Source organism: Cebus imitator, unplaced genomic scaffold (genome assembly GCF_001604975.1).
Source record: "Cebus imitator isolate Cc_AM_T3 unplaced genomic scaffold, Cebus_imitator-1.0 Scaffold367, whole genome shotgun sequence".
Taxonomy (NCBI): domain Eukaryota; kingdom Metazoa; phylum Chordata; class Mammalia; order Primates; family Cebidae; genus Cebus; species Cebus imitator.
In genome coordinates this window covers 153,433-174,986 of record NW_016107682.1, presented here as the reverse complement: position 1 = coordinate 174,986, position 21,554 = coordinate 153,433, and the positions used below count along the sequence as shown (strand labels likewise).

Here is a 21,554-nt window from a genome sequence, read left to right as displayed (position 1 = left end):
CACCTCTTTACCTCCCAGGCTGCTTCGACAGACACACTTCTTTTTAGGTTCCTGTCTTCTGCCCTTTTGAAAAATGTGTCTGTTCTTCACAGCTCTAATTCTTCTTGTCTCCTCCCTCTACACACTCCTCTAGCAACCTCATCAGCTTCCCGGGTTTAATTCCTACCTCTATGCCAATGAACACTGGCTCTGCATCTCCAGCCCCGTTATCTACCTGACCTTTGAAATGCAACTGTCTAACTGCCTGTGGCCATCTCCTTTTGGATATTGCACAGGCACATGGATTTCAATCTGCCTGAAACTGAATTTACAAAAATGCAAGATGCTCTTCCTCTTGCTTTCCCTATCTTAGTGAATGCTACCATTGATTATCCATTTGTCCTAGTCTAAAACACAGATATCAGTCTTGACTCCCCTTCTTCCTCATCATCTTTCCAATCAATATCAAAGCTGTGTCAATGATAGTTTGAAACATTTCTGAAATATATCCACTGTCTCCATCATTTCTACGCTATTATGGTTCAGCCACAATAATATCTCCCATAGATTTCTGCAATAGCCTTCCAAATGAGCTCCCTGCCTCCATGCTGGCCTCTCCCCAAAGTTTTCCACACAGTGGCAAAATACCTCTGTGTTAACGTACATATTTAATCACATCGCTTCCTACCTTTTCTGTTGATGTCTCTGAACTTCCCTCAGCATAATTCTAATCTCTTTCACACAGTTTAAGGAGCCCTTTGGGATCAAGCCTGCCCTCCCATTGAGACCCTCTCTTGCCACTCTCTCACAATCTGTGATGCATCTTAAGTTCCCAGACTGCTCGACTTCTCTGCCTGTGGACTTTGACTGTCCCCCTGGATCTGTTCTCCTTTATCAGGCTCTCCTCTCTGCCTGTGATCTCTGCCACCTCCCCTTGCAAATTATTCATTCAACCTAACTATGTCCCAGATACTGTTCCAGGACCTAAGCCCACCACAGAGAGCAAAGCAGGCCCATCACTGCACCCATGAGGCTTGGTGTCAACTGGACACATGGACGAGCAATCTTAGGTCATTGCAGATCTTCATGATAAGGGGAGATGGGGGACCCCCACAAGCCTGGACGAAGGTGTCTCACTCAGGCGGAGAACACAAGGCTGCTTCCTAAGGGCAATGTTGTTTAGAGTGTTAGACTTGAGACAGAGAAGTAGAAAGGCAAGAAGCCAGGAACTTTAAGAAAGACGTTAAAATATAAATCATTATGATTACTTTAATTTTTTCATTTTCTTTCTCACTCTTCTTAACTCTTGTCCCCTTTACCTCACACTCCATATAAACACTTCTGTTGATTCTTAATGTACCCCTAGAAATTAACTATTTTTTCTTCATTTGTAGCAACCATGTTCATACAAGCACTCCCTGGTCTGTGACAAGCCCACCAGCTCTCTTTCTTCAAGTCTCTCCTCAAGGTGAAAATAAAGACTTCATCAAGTATAATAACCACATCATCTTCCATCTCTTGAAGAAAGCTGTCCATTAACTTATAGCTAACTAGGGTCATGCACAGATGTTCCTTTCCTTTTCATCCTTCTGCTGTACCCATTTTCCAATTGTCCGTCTGTCTTTCCACATTTTCAAATTGTCTATGATGTCAAATTGTCCAAATAATTTATCAAAGAGGTAGACGACCCATGATATCCTCCCTTGGTCCAAAATGATACAGCATAGATGAGGTTTAAGAAGCCTTTCCATACAGCTTTGAAATTCACATCACACGTCAGGCTCACCAGAGTAGCATAATGGTGAGGCTTGTAGAATTTTTTGAGCTTTATTCTAGGCCAAGCTTGTTTAACCCACGGCCCCTGGGCTGCATGCAGGCTTTGAATGTGGCCCAACACAAATTTGTTGACTGTCTTAAAACATTATGAGACTTTTGTAGCTTTTTGTTTTGTTTAGTTTATTTCTCATCAGCTATCGTCAGTGTTAATGTATTTTATGTATAGGCCCAGACAATTTTTCTTTCAGTGTAGCCCAGGAAAGCTGAAATTGGACACCCCTGTACTAGGCCACAATAGCACCTTTTACAAATGGTAACACTTATTAATCAACTAATCTCGCCCCCAAAATCTCTTACCCTTTCTACTTTTAAGAAGACATGGCATATTAAAAAAAAATTAGTTCCCTGAGGAATTGTTAGTTTACATAGCTCTCCCAGTCAAATAGTGGTCCCCATTTTAAAAGATTTTAATAAAATAAAAAATATCCTAGAACAAATTTGCAGTCACCCAACCTCTTATTCTTCTGGTGGGAAAGAAGGTGGGGGAGCCTTGGCCAGGTGCCATGGCTCACGCTTGTAATCCTAGCACTTTGGGAGGCCAAGGTGGGTGGATCATCTGAGGTCAGGAGTTCAAGACCAGCCTGGTCAACATGGCAAAACCCCGTCTCTACTAAAAGTACAAAAATTAGCTGGGTGTGGTAGTGGGCACCTATAATCCTAACTACTCAGCAGGCTGAGGTAGAAGAATTGCTTGAACCCGGGAGGCAGAGGTTGCAGTGAGCTGAGATCACACCACTACACTCCAGCCTGGGCAACAAGGGCGAGACTCCGTCAAAGAATAAAGAAGAGGGTGGCCTTACCTGTGATTGGTCAGTGGCTGCTGGTGACTCTGCCTTGCATGGAGAAGGTCATTATTGTCCTCAATCACTACTGCCTAAAGATTCTGCAGCAGTGAGGGTGCTTATGTATAGCAGGAAACTAATTACTTCATTTCATTCTTCTGTTGACTCATTTTTCTACTCACTTGCAAATAATCTTCCCTTTTCTTTAACAGCTTCTCTCTGAGGAGATCAACAATAGCACATTCATCAAAAGAGCTGCAGTAGGAGCCCAGGAGACAATGGAAGGCTGGGACCAGGGAAACCAAGCTAGAGGTCAGCGTCCACGGCTCCTGGGTAATTGGCCTCCCCACTCTCCAAAGGGAGCTCTTAACAGAGGTAAATGGAGACTTCCATTTAATTATTTGTATGTAGAAAAAATAAGTAATATGTAATTGTTTCACCCATAAAAGGAGCAATGTTTTTATAACAATGGCAGAATTCAGAGCATTCGAGAGTCATTATTGCTAGTTCTTGGGGACTTTATGAGCAATCATTTCCTTGATCTGAAGCACGAGAAAAAGAATCAGAACATAAAGTTGCCCTTAAAATTTTTGTTTCAAGGGTAAAAAAGACTGCACTTGAATTTTTTAGCCATAGTCATCTTTATGATAACCCTGACACAAGATACTCTGTGCATCCATGACCTGTAAAGCCAGTAACACTTTGGCCTTTTCAGGCACCCATTCACAGAGAACTTAGTCAATAAAGACAAATCTTGGCAAAGGTAGTTAATAATACCAAGAGGTAAATACTTTTAAATACTATCTGGCAACTGTTGATACTATAAAATGATGGGACATTTCAAAAAAAGGCTTATTCATTCTGAGAGAGATTCTATGCATATTGTTCTTTAACATTTCTAGTATACATTTGGACATTTAAGAACAGAGCTGCCAAGGATGGGATTTGATCAGAGAAGTGAGTAGGGGTGAACAGGGCCCAAATTCAGCCAGTACCCCCAACAACAATTTCCATGGCCTGACTCCCTCTAGTGCATATGTATTGACTAGTGAATACTACATTTAAGAGACTGAATAATAGAAATAATCTAAATAATCCAAATATCCAATAATAAGGTACTCGTTGAAAATATGCATAGAATCTTTAAATGTAATCATGAAAACAAAGGTATATGTGTATATAACTAAATGAAAAGGCAGTTTATAAAATAAAATATATGCCAGACATGGTGGCTCACACCTGTAATTCCAGCATTTTGGGAGGCCGAGGCAGACGTATTACCAGATGTCAGGAGTTTGAGACTAGCATGTCCAACATAGTAAAACCGTGTTTTTACTGAAAATACAAAAAAAAAAAACCCAAAAAATTAGCCAGGCATGGTGGTGTGTGTGCCTGTAATCCCAGCTTCTCAGGAGGCTGAGGCACAAGAATCGCTTGAACCTGGGAGGCAGAAGCTGCAGTGAGCCAAGATCACACCACTGCACTACAGCCTTGGTGACAGAGTGAGTCTGTATCTCAAAAATAAAAATAAAATAAAATAAAATATATAACCCCATTTTGTAAAAGTATATGTAAACACACAGAAATATAGACGTAAACATATGTGTATGTGTCTGTGTGTCTGTATACACACAAAAATTCTACCATCTATCTATTCAGGGGTAAAAATGGAAGAATACATACTAAAATGTTGACTGCAACTAACTCTGATTAGTTTGGAGTGACTTGACTTTTTAGTTCTTTTGATTAAAATGTACTGATTTCATTTGTGTGTGTGTGTGTGTATGTGTGTGTGCATGTGCATGTGTGTGTGTGTGTGTGTGACACAGTATTTTTATGTAATAAAAAGTAACAAGTAATGATTGTTATTTTAAAAGAGAGAGATACTATGAGCTAAAAATCTGCAATAGCTTTTAAAATCATCTGGGCAAGTTATAAGGGGAGTCTAAACAATCCAAGGACAGAGTATTATTCACTGTTTGATTTGGCCAGTTTTCCAACTATAATTATTATAGCTCTATGACAACACTCATAAGCCAAGAACAGGTGTTAAAGTGAATCATCAATTTAGAAAAGTAATTATAAAGTAATTCTACTCTGATATTGATTGCATTTAATAATCCCATTCTGAAGAGTAATACTATACTTCCTTCACTCTAAGTGATTTGTTACTATTCTGTTCAAAGAGATATGGTATATAAAAGTATTAGGCATTTGGGACTCTAGCTTAATTTTATTAGGAAAAAAAGAAGCGTAGATGTGGCTTGTATTCCCTAACTTCTCTCTTGGGGATAATTACATTCTGGTTAACCCTTGAAAAAGAGGCCAAGGTTAATATTTACCAAGCACATATTACAGTATTTTTGGGGCATTGTGCTGGTATATTTAACAGTCACATGATCCTGTGAGGCAGGTTTTTACATTTTAAGAGATTGAGGCTCAGAGAGATTTCTAACTTCTCTATGACCACAAAGCCAGTAAGATAGTGATACCAAAATTCAGACTCAAGGCTTTCTGACTCCAAAGATTCTGTTCTTTTCAATTGTTCAGAGTTGTAACATCCCATGGTGATAGATTGTACTATTTTTCAGAATAGTCTACAATGAAATTAAATTCAGGGATATGAAGTTGCTATACATTGTAGAATATGAAAGACATTTACCAAAAATAATGAGCTTCTATTTTCCAGGTGCTCAGATACTCCAGGAATAAGCATTAACACACTAGAGTTTCCCGGGTGTGAATTATAAACTAGTATGAGCTGAAAAGGAGATGTTAGTATTTTTTGTTGTTAAATCATAAAAACATTTATTTCCCAGATGTTATGAAATGTTTTCCATGCCCTGTGTAAACAGTACCAAGTTTTCATATCCACAAAATATGATTTGAGGACAGATTGCTAGCAACATCTGTTAAAATGAGAGAGAATGTGCACGCAAGCACACAAGCACATACTTCCCAGGGGCAGAATCTTACCTGCTAATAGGCAAAAGACTGGCAGGTGTCCTTCAGTTACAGCACTGCGAAACAACATTCTCCATAGAGCCTCTTGTTAGCTGCATTGTATTGGTGCCGAGCAGCAGCTCTGGAGAACTATAGGAAAATGTTAGTTTTAGCACACACTGCTAAAGACTTTGGGGGAAAAAATCACATCTGAAAGACATAAAGTTTGGAATTATCCAGACTTTGCTCAGTTCGGAACTACCAGTAGCCAGAAGCAAAAGGGCAGTGGAAAACGAAGCATTTGCAAGTTTGTCAAATTGCTATTTATGTATGCATCAACATATGGACTTTTTGGCAATTCGTAAATATTTTTGAGATTATATATTTTTGTAAGAAATGGAGAGGACTAAAAATGTTTCCCAGGATGACCACAATATATTATTATCACACTTGACAGATCATGAAGTGGGTAAAAGTGTGATTTGTTTAAACTATTGTTCACATTCTAGACAATGCCAACTAACATTATGATTGTTAGTAGCTTGGAGATATAGCTTATCTGACTGAACAACACCAACCATCCTAGTTTTCTTGGGACTGAGGAGTTTCCCCAGGATAAGGGACATTCAGTTCCACTGAAATTGCCACTAAACTCATATAGTTCCAGACAAATGATGGTTGGTGATCCCTATAAGAAGACAAAATGTTTTAGTTTCTGTTTTACATGCAAAATTCATATGAAATTTAAAAGTGCAAAGGAAAACAAAAACCTTGCTCTATTATTTTTAAGCCACAAACTTCTTCTGTTAAATTTTTAAAATTACAAATTTTAAAAATTTGTGATTGTTTTTAAAAATAAAATAACGCAATAAAATATTACTTTCTTTAGTAAACTGAAGATGTTTTTCATAGCTCATAAGAAAGAGTGGAATCATTTCATCACTCTAAAGAGTTTCAAAACTTTTGCTTTAAGAATAACAAAAAAAAAAGCATGAAATAAAATGACTCCTGATAATGAATTGAGCAAAGGAGAAGCTATAGTGATGTGAGCCAGAGCCCATGCATTGGTAATGCTGATGGTGATTTTGATTTGGGCTGTGACCTGGGATAGATTAAAAAGAAGGTCTCAAAGAAGCTTTAAGGCATTGTTGTATTTGGGGATAGAGAAGATAGCTGTATATGTGAATTGATGAAAAAAAATGATGGAACAGGATGGGATGAACCACTCTGTGCCACTTCTTTAAACTGAAGGCTCCTTGACAAAAGGACAAGCCACAACTGAAGTGGAAAGACGAGGTCAGTAGAACCTCAGTAAGATTCACCAAGACCTGAAGATCATCCTCTTTTTGTACATAAGAGCACAACTTCAGGCAATTCAGTTTATTGCATCAGAGCTGAATAATAGCTGAGTGGTTTGAAAAAATACCTCTTAGAAGGAACACTGCACATGTTCGTGATTAATTCTAATTTAAAATATAAGATGTTTTCTCTCTCTCTCTCTCTCTATGTGTGTGTATATATATATATATATATATATATATATATATTTTTTTTTTTTTTTTCTTTGAGATGGAGTCTCACTCTGCCACCAGGCTGGATTGTGCAGTGGTGCAATCTCGGCTCACTGCAACCTCCGCCTTCCCGATTCAAGCTATTCTCCTGCCTCAGCCTCCCAAGTAGATGGGATTACAGGCACCTGCCACCGTGCCCAGCTAATTTTTGTATTTTTAGTAGAGATGGGGTGTCACCATATTGGCCATGATGCTCTTCATCTCTGGATCTTGTGATCCGCCTGCCTCAGCCTCCCAAAGCGCTGGGATTACAGGCGTGAGCCACCGACCCAGGCCAGGTGTTCTATTTTAATTCCTTGCTTTTATATTGTGCCTGCTGTGGGAAAAATGGAAAATGACTAACCTTTATCAAATGAAAGAAGGTGGATGCAAAGCCATATGGCATTTGAGACTTTAATTTTTTTAAAGTATATTTTATATACACTGAGAGAAAAGAAGTAAATTAAACATATCAAATGTTATTAATGTAAGTTATTTCTGGGTGGCAAAATAATAAATTTTTATTTTATTTTTTATTATGTCTAATTTCTCTAAAATAAATTATTTTTAGAGTAAAATAATTATTTATCAATGTAATAATAATTATAAGTAATAATTTACCAAACATTATTTTCCAAGGAAAATAAACCACTGTGATTACTTTCAATATCTATTAGGAAAGCAAGCAGTTAGTAAGCATTTTTTGACTGTTGGGTACAAATAAAGAAGAATGCATGACCTATACTCTCAAAAAGTGTAAAACGTAGCAGGGAAAGAAAAAATCATAAATATTTGTGATGATAAAGGCCAATGTGATTCATTTTGGAATTACAAAGGCTATTGTCATTCAAGTTTATGTATTAAAGCATTAATTTTAATATTCTTTTGTGGCATATACTGCTTTATATATTCATTGAAAGTATCACTGATTATCAGAATCTGCCTAGAGTATGAAATATATTTCAGAACCCGCTTCCAAAAAAAGCTTTATGCGTAGTTTTTCAAAATAGCATTCAGTCCAAAAGAATCCAGTTTGCCCCAAACATTTATGAAAGCTCATCTCCCTTCAATCGCTTTTACTCTCTTCATTTATTACTCATCTTACTAATAGGCATCTATGTTGAGCCTCCTTATTTTATGGAGTCATTGGAAAATCTAACTAAAAGGGAAGAGAGAAAAAGATTATACGTGCAAAGCTTTAAAAGTCACTTTTGAATTCTAACTTAATCCCCTGTGTCTATAATTCTGATCATTGGATTCAGTCATTTTCATTTTAGACTGAACTAGACAAACCATGTGACATTTTTCTTTACTCTTCTGTAAAATGGGAATAAAGTTGATTATGTCCCTTCCTTAAGGATCAAATGAAGGTGATGTTGTTTCCCTCTTGCTGATAAAGGGTATCTGCTCTAAAACAATGCTTTGTTAAAATTAAACATCAGGCAATTTATAATAATTGGATACTATGTCTTTTAAGGATAAGATAGTATTTTCTTCTGCATGAAAAAAATACAAATATAAAAAACAAGAGATCATTTTCTCAGTTTTCAACTGAAAGAACTAAATTCTTGCCTCATTAGAAAGAAATCAAACTTGCTATTGTTACTACGGCAACACATTGTCAGTATGAACACTAGAGTTTCTCTGGCCTGGTTGATCACTAAACAGAAGGCAACAGAAGAACAATTTATTAATTTTTAAAAAATTAAAAACGTTTTGCTTAAGAATCCATGTCTGTAAGATCTCCAAGATTGGGAATACAGTTACAGTAATAAGAACCACATTGCAAAAGTAAGTTAAGCCAGAAGACATTAACCAAGTGAGTTAGCCATGGCATGTGTATACCTATGTAACAAACCTGCACATTCTGCACATGTACCCGAGAACTTAAAGTATAATTTTAAAAAATGTTGTATGGTGAAAAGACCATGAACTTTGAAGGCAGAGCAATCTCGGTTCAAATTCCAGCTTTACCATAGACCTGCCATTTAATCTTGGGCAAATTGTCTAATTTCTGTGAAATCTAGGTACCCTTATATTAATAAAACTACTAATCTCAAAATATAAAAAGTGAGTTAGACCTTGGGACACCGAGTTTGCCATTTGTAAACTGTTGGTGGCTGGGCAGACACCTCTTGTTGGCCTCACTGGACTCTGATTTTCTTTACTTGGCCTTGTTGCCCTCTCTCTGATGTTCATTTCTCAACTGGGAAATTCTGGGTTGGTGATAATATGTGGATAAAAATCCAGTTATTCTTTAGAAGCTAAAGTGTAATAAAATGTAAATAAATAAAAATAGTACTTCTAGTTTAAAAATTTTAAGGAACCTCCATACTGTTTTTTAAATATATATGATGGCTGCACCAATGGACATGCTCAGCAACAGTGTACAAATATTATCTTTTCTCTGCACCCTAACACTTTGTATCTTTTGACTTGTGGATAATACCTCTCAGAACACCATGATAAAGTAATATTGCATTGTGATTTTGATTTTAATTGCTCTGATAATTAGTGATGTTGATAGCCTTTTTATATGCCTGCTGGCCATTTGTATGTCTTTAGAAAAATGGCTATTTAGATATTGTGCTCAATTAATCAGGGAATTAGTTTTTGTTTTGCTCTGCTGTGAGGTTGTTTTTTTTTTTTTTCCTGTTTATTAGTATTACATATATTTTGGATAGAAACATATCCTACATATGGTTTACAAATCGTTTCTCCCATCCCATATAGTATCTTTATATTTTGTTGATTGTTTTTAGTGTGCAGAAACTTTTTACTTTGATATAGTTCCAAGTTTTTAGTTTTGCTTTTGTTTATTGTGTTCTTTATGTCGAATCCAAAACATCATTGCCATATCCAGTGTCAAGAAGCTTTTTCTCTATATTTTTTTAGAAGATTCATTATTTGTCTTCATTTTAACCTCATTTTTGTAATGATATAAGAGAAGTGTTCACTTTTTGTGTGTGCATATCCAGTTTTTCCACACCATTTCTTGTTATGTTTGTCTTTTCCTAATCCTGTGTTTATCTCAACCTAATTCAGTCTACTGAATATGTGTATGTTCATTTCTGGGTCCTCTATTCTGTTCCAGTGGGTTTTATGTAGATACTATACTATTTTGATGACTATAGCTTTGTAATCTGGTTTGAAATCAGGCGGCTTCAGGTTTTCAGCCTTTTTCTTCTCAGTATTTGGCTACGTGTGGTTTTTGTGCCTCTATACTAATTTTACGATTATCTGTTCTACATTTATTTTAATGACATTAAAATTTGATAAAAATTTATTTAACTCTGTAGATGACTATGTGTAGGATAGCTATTTTAACAATATTAATTTTTAGAATCCATAAACAGAGGATATATTTCCCATTTTGTATTCTTCAATTTCTTTCATCAACATTTATTGTTTTTAGTATACAGATCTTTAATATTCTTGGTTAAACTCAATCTATTTAATGAATTAAATATTTTATCCTATTTGATGATATTGTAAATAAAATTGTTTTCTTTTTAAAAAAATCCATTTATTCATCAATTAACAAGTGCTTGTTGAGTACATGCTATTTACCAGGCACTATTCAGCACCAGGTGATACAGTGTCTCAACAAAGAAACAAAAATAATGCCTTCATGGACTCACATTCATGTGAGAGACACAGTCCAAAAATAAAGAGATAAACCCATACATAATGTCAGATAGTAACAGCTGCTATGAAAAAAGAAAAGTATATGAAGATAGTTGTAGAAAAATGTTTGAAAGAAGAGGGAAATACTAAATCTTACAATATTTTACCTTACCTATAACTAGGCCTGATAGACATAGATTACATGTGAATATATTCATTCATTCATCTTTCTAAATAAATATGGACTGGATGGGAGTCTTCTGTTTGCCAGACATTGGGATCACTTCTGGAAAGAGGGAAACATTGACCTGGTTTCAGAGACTGAAATATCATGAGCCCTTAATAAGGCTAATGAAAGCCTTAAATTTGAGACCTTTGATTTTTTTCAACTCCATATTTTATACCTTTCTTGAGTAAATTCCTTGACATATTCCAAATATGCTTTATTGCTCTAAAAATGCCCTTGGAATATTTTAATGCAGTTTCTTACAGAGAAAAGAAAGCTTAAACATTTTGCTCTCTGGCTTTGTGGAACCCATGACCTCAGGTGGTAGTTATGGAAGAAAATATAAATGGATTTGAGGAGAATCTGTTTATATTTTCATAAATGGCAGAGCCATTCCAACAACTAAGGGGAGCTTACAGGTTTGGAGTGTGTATTCTGCTAAGGAGTAGAATTTTGTAACAGGGGCCCTGCCATGAGATTAAGGGAACTAAGAAAGGCCCTCCAATTAGGAGGGATTACCAAGCCCTCCTTTCCCTGATGAGGCTGGACTGGCAACAGTGACTGATTTGCATACCCTCTGGACCACCCAGCGTGACAATTCTTGTATTCCTCCCAGGTTATATTTATTCTTTATTGTCTCATAAAGAGCCTGGCACTGACTGGGCAATTTTGCAGGACAGCATGTTGGCATTATATTTTTGTGTTGCCGGAAGCATCTCCAATGATTGTCGTAGAGCAGGCCTGCTGCTTTTTTGATGATCAACATTTAGCATGGATTATAATTGAACTGTTCACTTTCTTCACCTGGATTTAAAATCACATACCGTAAATGATCCTAAGGTGCTTTATAAATACGAGTGCAGCCATATTAAAATGTTGGTTTTTACAGTAGCCAGGATTAAGTAAAACAGTGCAGGTTGATCACACGGAAGTCTTTGGAAATCACACAGATGAATCTCTAAGGATTACAAGCTGCTTTATCCTTCCTCTAAAAGTTGTTTTGTTTTGTTTTTAGTTTTATTTTAAGTGCTTGTTAATCTTCAGAATATCAGAGTTATGCTGTCTTGCCCCTGGGTTAATCTATGCCTAGTTGGAACTCAACTCTGTTGTGTCAAGTGACCTTGAAGACCTCATCAAGCTGAACAGTTGACAAAATGACACCCATAGAAGAAACATTAAAAAACAATTAGCCGGGTGCGGTGGCTCGCACCTGTAATCCCAGCATTTTGGGAGGCCGAGGCGGGTGGATCACTTGAGGTCAGGAGTTCCATACCAGTCTGACCAACATGGTGAAACCTCCTCTCTACTAAAAATACAAAATGAGCTGGGCATAGTGGCATGTGCCTGTAGTCCCAGCTACTCAGAGGCTGAGGCAGCAGAGTCACTTGAAACAAGAAGGTGGAGGTTGCAGTGAGTCTAGATTGTGCCCCTGCACTCCAGCTTGGGCAACAAGAGCGAAACTCCATCTCAAAAAAAAAAATAAACAACTATTCACCCATGAACTTGTCGGGCTCTAGCCCGGTGCTGGGATATCTCTTCGACTCCCGTTAATTCCTTTTATGCTGAAACCCTTTTGATCCCTTCAATCTTCGGATATTGGCAGTGGGTGTACCATCACATTAGCATGAGCCCTTGGTGCTGGAACACCTTGTTTCACACCCTTTCTCTTGACAGTACAGCCTGCATCAAAACAGGCAGCAGGAACCCTTTGGAAGATCCGTTAGTGAGTTAATTAGTGGCAGAGCTCAGATGTGCTCCAGGGATTTTATGACATGTCCTTTCTGAAGGGTTATTTCTATTCACATTCTAAGCCTTAAAAAAATTGAAGTCAAAATGTTAATAAGCTAATAAGCCTGGCTGCAATTTTTTTCAGGTTTAGAAACAGATTTTTCTTGAAGCTGCAGAATTAACACATTCTCCCTTTCCTTTCAACATTAATTAGTTTATTTTGAAATACAGACCATTTGCCGGGCATGGTGGCTCACGCCTATAATCCAAGCACTTTGCAGGCCAAGGTGGGTAGATCACCTGAGGTCGGGAGTTCAAGACCAGCCTGACTAACATGGTGAAACCCCATTTTTGTAAAAAATAAAAAATAAAAATAAGAGTTAAAAAAAAAAAGAAATATAGACCATTTTTAAAAGGGCATACGGGGGTCTTTGGAGTTCTAACTGCAGCATGGAGATCACATAAGTTATAATTTACGCATCTCAGCATTGCCCTGTGCTTGCTGCGGGCTTACAGTGTTTATCTGCTTCTTTCATGTTATCTTTGTTTTCCTTGATTTCCAGCTTAGCCTTCATGTGGGCTCATTTGCCTTTCTCTCTTATTTATTCACTTTCCACAATCCACACTAAGGATCCCCCATTTCCCTTAGCTGCCATTCAGTCCTCAGAAGAGCAAGATTCTACCTTCATTTTTGAAATATTTTGTTTGTCTTTAATACTTTACCAGTTTATATTATTGTGGTCAGGTTATCTTGACATTCTGCATCATTTCTTTAGTTGTTTTCTTACATTCTTGCCTGCGACTCTATTTGACTAGATATAAATGACAAAGTAATTTGGCCTCACATATGAACGAAAACCTGTGTGTGTGTGTGTGTGCATGTGTGCATGCGTGCATTTATGTGTATTTGTGGTAAAGGATAGTCGTGGGCTGAAGGGGTAAAAGAGAGATGTTGGGGTGGAAATCTCAGGCTGGTTGTATCAGCAGATTTTCCCAATCCAAGGAGCGATTTGAAATAATCCCTCAACGCTGAGGGACTCCATAATGTAACTGGGCAATTTCCCACGGGGATTTCCCAGGAACCAGGGAGGTTCCCTGGGAAACTGCTGTACAGGCCAGGCTAGGTTTCTTCCCAAATCCAGAGAATCTTGGGGCTGCATGGCAAATAAAAGCAAAGAGAGTTCTGGAAATAGGCATTTACTTTGGTAAAGCCCAGTACCCTTGTAGATTTATTTTTTAGTTGTCATGCTGGTAAAAATGGTTAATCTAAAAAAAAGTATCTGCAAGAGCCTATTCTGTGTGTGGAGGAGGAATCTAGTAGACTGATGGAAGAATTATACAGATATTTAATGGCTAATAACCATTAAATATTATGAGAAGTATGAAAGTGAGCAGGTCAAGAGCTTTCTTTTCACTGATAGCATATTGAAGCTGAATGAACTGTACACAGACACTCAGAAAATGTTTGTTTGTTTGTTTGTTTTTTATTTTCTTAGTAGAGACAGGGGTCTTGCTATGTTGGCCAAGCTGGCCTCAAACTCATAGCCTTGAGTCATCCTCCCACCTGGGCCTCCCAGAGTGCTCAGATTATAGGCATGAGCCACATGTTTAATTAAAAAATATGCTTATTGCTTACTAAAAAGGCTTCTGGTGTGTATAAAAATATATAAGCTAAAATATTTTTAAAGTAGCCTCCAGAGCTCTGTTAGCAACAATTAGGCAGAGAGATCTACTAACCACTGTTCAGCAGGCCCCAACAAGGAACACAGGATCATCCTGTTTGGCGAGTTCTTTAGAGGTCACCAGCTGGCTGGTGAACTGGAATCTCCCATGTTCCTTTTTAATTTGGTTCTAGGACCCCAGGCTTTGAAGGGTCACCATGAAAGGTGATCCACGCCCCAGGTGCCAGGGTCGCTGACCTGGCATGACCCTTCCCACACCTGTTTGAGCCCCTGAGCAGTTCCAGGTCCCAGCAACTCAGTCCTGGCCCGGTTTTGCCTGCAGGCTGTCATTCTTACTGAGCCACACCTACCTGTAGTGAGAAACGAGGCAGAAGTTATTTGTCTTCTGTCCACTTTTAGGTTCCTTAGCCCCCCTCCTTTGTACTCACAGAAGCATTTTCCCTAAAGAGGTAGCCTGGCCCATGCCAATCAAACCAGGACAGAGAGAAGCTGAGGAGTCCTTGCCCTCTCCTACTCACCAGCCTCAGCAGGTGAAGTTTGGAATTAGTCTTGCAGGTCTAAATGAGAGATCCAGAAATCTAGGGCCAATCTCTAGGCTGTATTGTGCTGCACTGGCCCCTTCTGTATGACTGTGTTTATGCCTTGGACTTCAACTGAACACATCAGTTCCTGAAGTCTTCCTTTCTCTTATGGACTGAATCGTGGCCCTCCCCACCACCAAATTCATTTGTTGAAACCCTAACCCACAAGGTATTAAGGCTGGGTGCTGTGACTTATACCTGCAATCCCAGCACTTTTGGAGGTTGAGGTGGGTGGATCGTTTGAGCTCACAAGTTCGAGACCAGCCCGAACAATATGGCAAAACCCTATCTCTACAAAAAATATAAAAAATTAGCTGGGTATGGTGGCTTGCACCTGGAGTATCAGCTACTTGGGAGGCTGATGTGGGAGAATCACTTGAGTCTGGGAGGCGGAAGTTGCTGTGAACTGTGATCATGCCACTGCACCCAAGCCTGGGCAGTAGAGCCTGGGCAATACCATTTTCCTCAAAAAAAAAAAAAAAAAAAGGTAATTAAGGTTAAATGAAGTCATAAGGATGGGGCCCTAATCCCACCCGACTGCTGTCCTTATAAGAAGAGGCAGGGACACCAGGAGTGTGCATGCACAGAGGAAAGGCCCAGAGAGGACACAGAGAGGGCGCCACCTACAGGCCAGGAAGAGAGGACTCCAAGAAACCAACCCTGCTAAACCTTGATCTTGGATTTCCAGCCTCTAGAACTGTGAGGAAATACATTTCCATTGTTTACACCCCTTGGTCTGTGGCATTCTGTTATGGCAGCCTGAGCAGACCAATACAATCACATGTCAGCTCACGTGGCTACCCGGGCCCTGCTACCCTCCTAACTTTTTTTCTTAGCCCTGTTGCTCAGACCTGTTGCATTGTCTACAGTCTTTAAACAGACTGATTGATCCATTGCCACAGGAGACTGCTCTTCATCTGACCTCAAGAGTCCTCCCTGCCCGGAATCCCACTGAATACCTATGTGGGCTAGAGTCAGACTTGATTTGGCCAAACCCACTTCTTGGGGATGAGGCATTATTTTTTAATTATCTTTATTTTCCCAACCCTACAGTATAAGCTCTATGAAGATGGAGGCCTCTTATTCCTTTCACCACTCTATTTCCAGTCCATTTTTTAAGTTCAGGGGTGCATGTGTAGGTCTGTTATATAGATAAACTTGTGTCACAGGGGTTTGTTATACAGATTATTTCATCACACAGGTGTTAAGCCTAATGCCAATTAGGTATTTTTCCTGATCCTCTCCTTTCTCCCACCCTCCACTCTCAGGTAGACCGTGGTGTGCGTTGCTCTTCTCTATGTGTCCACACACTCACTTTTGCCTGCATATTTGGGTCACTGGCCACTTTCTTGCTGGGAGGCAAGAGCCACAGTTCTTGTTTCCTCTTCCTGCCAGCTGTCATATGCAGGCAGCATGCATGTGTTCATCGCATCTGTGTCTTAGATGAGAGGACACTTCCTGCTTTTCTGCTTGTTAGTACCATTACCTTGACCCACTGCCCAGACCTCAGGCTACCTCATCTCTGCTGCAGTACTTCCCAGACAGACCCCCACTCCTGCCTGGCTGGTCCCTGGTGCCAGCCCTCCTAGCTGAACCTTTCCTGGAACTAGTTATGTTCTGATGACAAAAAGTCCTTTCAGGCCATTGTTTTCTTAGTGATTTTTTTCATTTACCATTAAATGTCCTGATACACTCCACCATCTTTACATAACCAGATGAATCTGGCCAAGCTGTAATAGGGATGCCTGTGCTCAGTAAAGATCCGTTGCCACTGATTTGATTTGATTTGATTAGATTTGCCAAATTGTAGAGTGTCTTGTTGTAAGTCAGGCTGTCTAAGAAAACTCAGTGAAAAACAACTGAACTAAGAAAAATGAATTGCATGAGTTAATTGGTTTAAAATTGAATTATTTATGGAAAAAAAACCCAAATGTTCCTTCATATAGAGGCTTCCTGGTGCATTTGTTAACTACTGAGAGAGCGACAGAGGGACAGAGAAACAGTGTTAAGAATATTACTAATTGAAAGTTATGCAGACATAAGGACAAAACATATTTAAGCAGCAGAGTTTAATTTCCAAAGTTCATTCAGCCACAGCTATCCAGTAAGAGCTAGATTAAAGTAAAACTACATGAGAGATTCATTTGTATATATTGCAGATGAGAATTTCTAGTTTCCTTAAACCTTCATTTTCATGTCCTCTTAATGCCAGGAGGAAAGTAAGCCTCTACCAATCTCACCCTCCATTTCTTTGTCTATCCTACAGTCTGTCTCTCTCCACCAAATCCTCAGCTTTTTTGTCTGGGAGACAGTGTAGCAAAATGGGGAAAAATCATGGGTTTGGGGCCAAAAATTTTGTATCTGTCACTTTTTTAGCAGAATGACAAATTAATAAATTATTTTGGCATAAAATGGATTTGCTTAAATGCTTCTGTAAAATGAGGACTGCCATTTAACTCAGGGTGCTTGTAATGACCAGTTGATGAAATCTACTTGCAGTGCCATGCAGAGCGTCCAGCTCAACAAATATTTCTTACTCCTTCACTCCCCTTTTTTCATCTTTTTTCAAAGGAAGGGGAGCCCATCACCAAGGCTGTTGTGCCTCTAGCGCTGACCTATTGCTCCTGGCTCTCCCACATCTGTTCCCTCACAGGTTTGCCCCATCTTTAGTATGAGCAGTATCTCCCTCTTCCTGGGCTTCTTCTTTTCTGCCATTGATGGGCACCATGCATCAGATTCTGGAGAATAATTTGTACCTATTGTTTTTCACATCCTAACGATCTTCTTTTCAAAGCCAATACACTGAAAAGAGCGGTGTGTTTTCACCACCCATTTTCTTACCACCTGTCATCTCTTTTAATCTTAGCAGCTTGCAGATTCTTTCAAGTCCCTTCAGAAGGAGATTCCCAGAGCCTGAAATGCTGTCCTTCTGGCTTGGTAGGATTATCCATAAGTGAAGTATCCTCCATGCTCGTCAGGCTATAGGAGTGCTTTCACTCTGTAGGAAGTGAAGTGTGTTAACACTATTGCACTGAAAAGGCTGCCCTTCAAAAAAAGGAAGACACAAGAAATTCAGGTAATAGAATTTTTAAATTATATAATTGTATATTTTCATCAACACTAAAAATAATTTTTTTGCTTCAAGATATCTCTCAGTTGCCCAATATAATATCCTATAGGAAGGGAACTTTAGATATAGATTATAGAATTGTGTTAGTGCCCCTTGAAGAAACATGTGTTATTATTTTGACCTGTTTTGCATAGACTGAAACTCTTCCAGGAGCCTCATACATTATACATTTGGTAAATTACAGCACTTTTACCTAATTACTCCTTTAGGAGCTAATGACCCCCTTTGCTGCTTTGTCCCAGACACCTGATGCAATCAGCATGGAAAGGGTTTGCTCAGTCTCATCTGTTGCCTCGTAAATTCATATTTAGTTGAAAATTAAGTGCAATTTCAAGGTGTTTATTTTAATTTTAATCAATCTAGTGTTCTGTAAGCAATGCTTAAACTTATACATTTGCTAAAATTTGTGAAGGTGACTTTGGTGAATGAATTTTGGCCTTTAAATAGATTCAGCTTGCTGTATATGCAGAATAACTTGTGCAGAATCAACCATGGAAATTCACTGAATGTGCCCTTTGCTCTCGTAATACTGAAAATCACAGCACAACTTGAAGGACCTTGTTCAGTTAATAAATCAGTGCATGATTTATAAAGGTATCATATAGGAACCTGGCAACCATTGGCTGGTATGTTTCTGTATTCTTATTTGTAGAGGGAGATTTGTAGATTAAATTATCTTTTATTTCTGAAAATAAAACAAATGCATACTTGATTTCTTAGCCAATTAAAAATGTGTAAGGCTAGGTGTGGTGGCTAACGCCTGTAATCCCAGCACTTTGGGAGGCCGAGGTGGGTAGATCATGAGGTCAGGAGTTTGAGACCAGCTTAACCAACATGGTGAAACTCCATCTCTACTAAAAATACAAAAATTAGCTGAGTGTGATGGGAAGCACCTGTAATCCCAGATACTCAGGAGGCTGAAGCAGGAGAATTGCTGGAACCTGGGAGGTGGTGGTTGCAGTGAACTGAGATCGCGCCATTGCATTCCAGCTCTGGGCGACAGAGCAAGACTCCATCTCAGGGGGAAAAAATAATAAATAAATAAATAAATAAATAAATAAATAAATAAATAAATAAAATGTGTAAGCTTCATATGGCTTAAAATAATTTTCTACAAAAATATGAATAATGTAGTTTAAAACCACCCTCTAGTCTTAAAAATTGAAGAGTTGGAAAGCACCTAAAAAATAATATATTCTAACTCCCTTATTAGACAAAGGAGCAAAGAAAGGCCCAAGGCCCTTAGCAAATGACATGCTAAGATCTGTTTTCCCTGCAAATTGATGACTAAAATAGGACAAAAACTGAGTTTACGAAAGACTTGATTTTGTGGAAAAAGAGAGGCACAGACACACTTATGACAAAATTTTTAAAGAGTTAAAAAATTACTTTGCCCACTTCCTAGCAATATAATACAGAAGAAAACAGACATACCATGGAAAAACATTGTTCTAATCAGCTGATTTTCTGTATATATAAATCCACGTAGCATTCTTTTTGACTACATTTTGTATTTGTTGTCATGTTTCTTTTAAATGAAAATGAGTAAATCAAGAATTCTCTTCATTTGGCATTTCACAAATTAGAGATTGAATTAGTTCTATTGACAGAAAAGAATTTGTGAAGCAAGTATGATGCTTGAAATTTATAACGGGAAAGTTTATCTATTTAATCTAATCATTTGCAAATGTTCTCTGTTTATATCTAAATATGGCCACAGCCACAGAGGTGGAAATCCAGCAGTACTAAGGCAGCTTGTTGGTTTGTTATTTACAAACTACACTTATCTATTAATTATGAGATTTTCTACTATGCTTGTTAAACCTAGTTTTGGTGGATGCTTATAACTGAAAATAATGAAAGTGGTGGAATTGAATATAGACTATTCTTGATTCTAACTTTACACTCATACCAGTCTGTATCACAGACATATGACAAGTAGCTGGATTGAGATTCAAAATTATCAAGAAGATTATTGAAATATGGATTTATATCAACTGTCATTAATGAGCCCTAAGTATATGTACTGTGTTTTGAAATATTAGCTGACAGTAGCACATATTACTTATTATTAATGCAAATACCTATATTGGGAGTGATTGCTTTAAAATGCTTCCTATAATGGTGGACAATTATAGAAAGTTTGGGAACTTTGGAGGCCTGCCTGGACAATAAGCATATGCTGTTCATCACTCTCTTCCTAAAGCTAATCTCCTTAAGCTTCCTTCCAGAATAGTTTGGGTAATTACAAAACCATCACAAAAGAGAATTATCAAAAAATTTGGAAAGATGTATCCAATTTTATAGATTCAGAAACATAATTTATTAACAGGCATGATATTTTCTTAGTATCTCCACCAGCACTGTCCAATGGAACTCTATGCAAGGACAGAAATGTTCTGTGTCTGTGCTATCTGGTGTAGTAGCCACTAGCTACATGTATCGAGCACTTGGAATGTGTCTAGTGTGAGTGGGAAAGTAAAGTTTTAATTGTATTTAATTAATTAAAAATTAATTTAAATAGCCACATGTGGCTAATGCCTACAGTGTCGGGCTAGTCAGTTCTTGAGAGAGATTACAGAGTCCCTTCTAAGATCCCCTAGCACTTAGCACAGTGCCTGATACATATTAGCCAGATGAAATGAAATCAGGAAGTATAGCATATATACAAGAAGATAAAAACCCCTAGGCACACACACATCGTTGCAATGACACTAAACTCATTAACCTAATATGGAATGTAGAAGGGATTCACTTAGGAAAATAATCATAGAAAGTTCTTTGCTTGCTGACTAATTCATGTAGGGTAAGAGTTAAAAAAAAAAATTCTGTATGATTAAACTGGGTTACCAATCAGATAAGATCCTATAAAATCCATAAAAGCTTGTCAGATGCCTGCCAGGGCATGTGATCTGTAAGCCCATGGAGTGACTTCCTTTTAAGGCCACAGCTCCTCTGGGTGACATAGAAGCCATTCCCACATCCTGCTGTGTGTTCCAAGCCTCCTCCCTGAGTCAGTGGCAGGCACTTTGGGGCAGTGTCCTGTCCTGTCACTAGTGTGTAGCTAAGGAAACCTGGCTGAATGCGTTGTTACCATGGCTCCATGTGCCAGGTCTCCAGGGCTGAGCATAACAGAAGAAGCCTAAGGAAACTACATGCAACAGCCAGTGAGAGCAGGAGGCATCAGCGTTTCCAGAATCCAGACCCACCATAGTAAGTGATAAATGAATGTGGATTTTCCCTATCAAGGCAATTCACTGGTTCACCTCATTTTCCTTCTGTGTTAACCTGACACTTTAGAAAGTGGTCATATTTGTCATCACTGAGATATAAGAACAATATTCTTTCATAAACGTGAAATTTCTAAAGTAATAAAAAATGGCATGAATTGAGATGCTGTTTTTGAGTGAAACATTGTGAAGTGAAAAAAGAATGTTTAAATGGTATGTGTACCATGATACCATGATTCTAGAAATGAACATATATGTAT

The 21,554-nt window shown here is 38.2% G+C and overlaps 1 protein-coding gene across 2 annotated transcripts in view; it reads left to right on the top strand.

Annotated features, from left to right (window-relative positions):
• Positions 1–21,210: 21,210 nt before the first annotated feature.
• LMNTD1 (lamin tail domain containing 1) overlaps positions 21,211–21,554 on the top strand; it is a 143,658-nt gene continuing 143,314 nt past the window's right edge. For both annotated transcript variants that reach the window (XM_017507031.2, XM_037730896.1), the window contains exon 1: positions 21,211–21,277. The gene's annotated coding sequence lies outside the window, so the exon portion shown is untranslated. The remainder of the gene's footprint in view (positions 21,278–21,554) is intronic.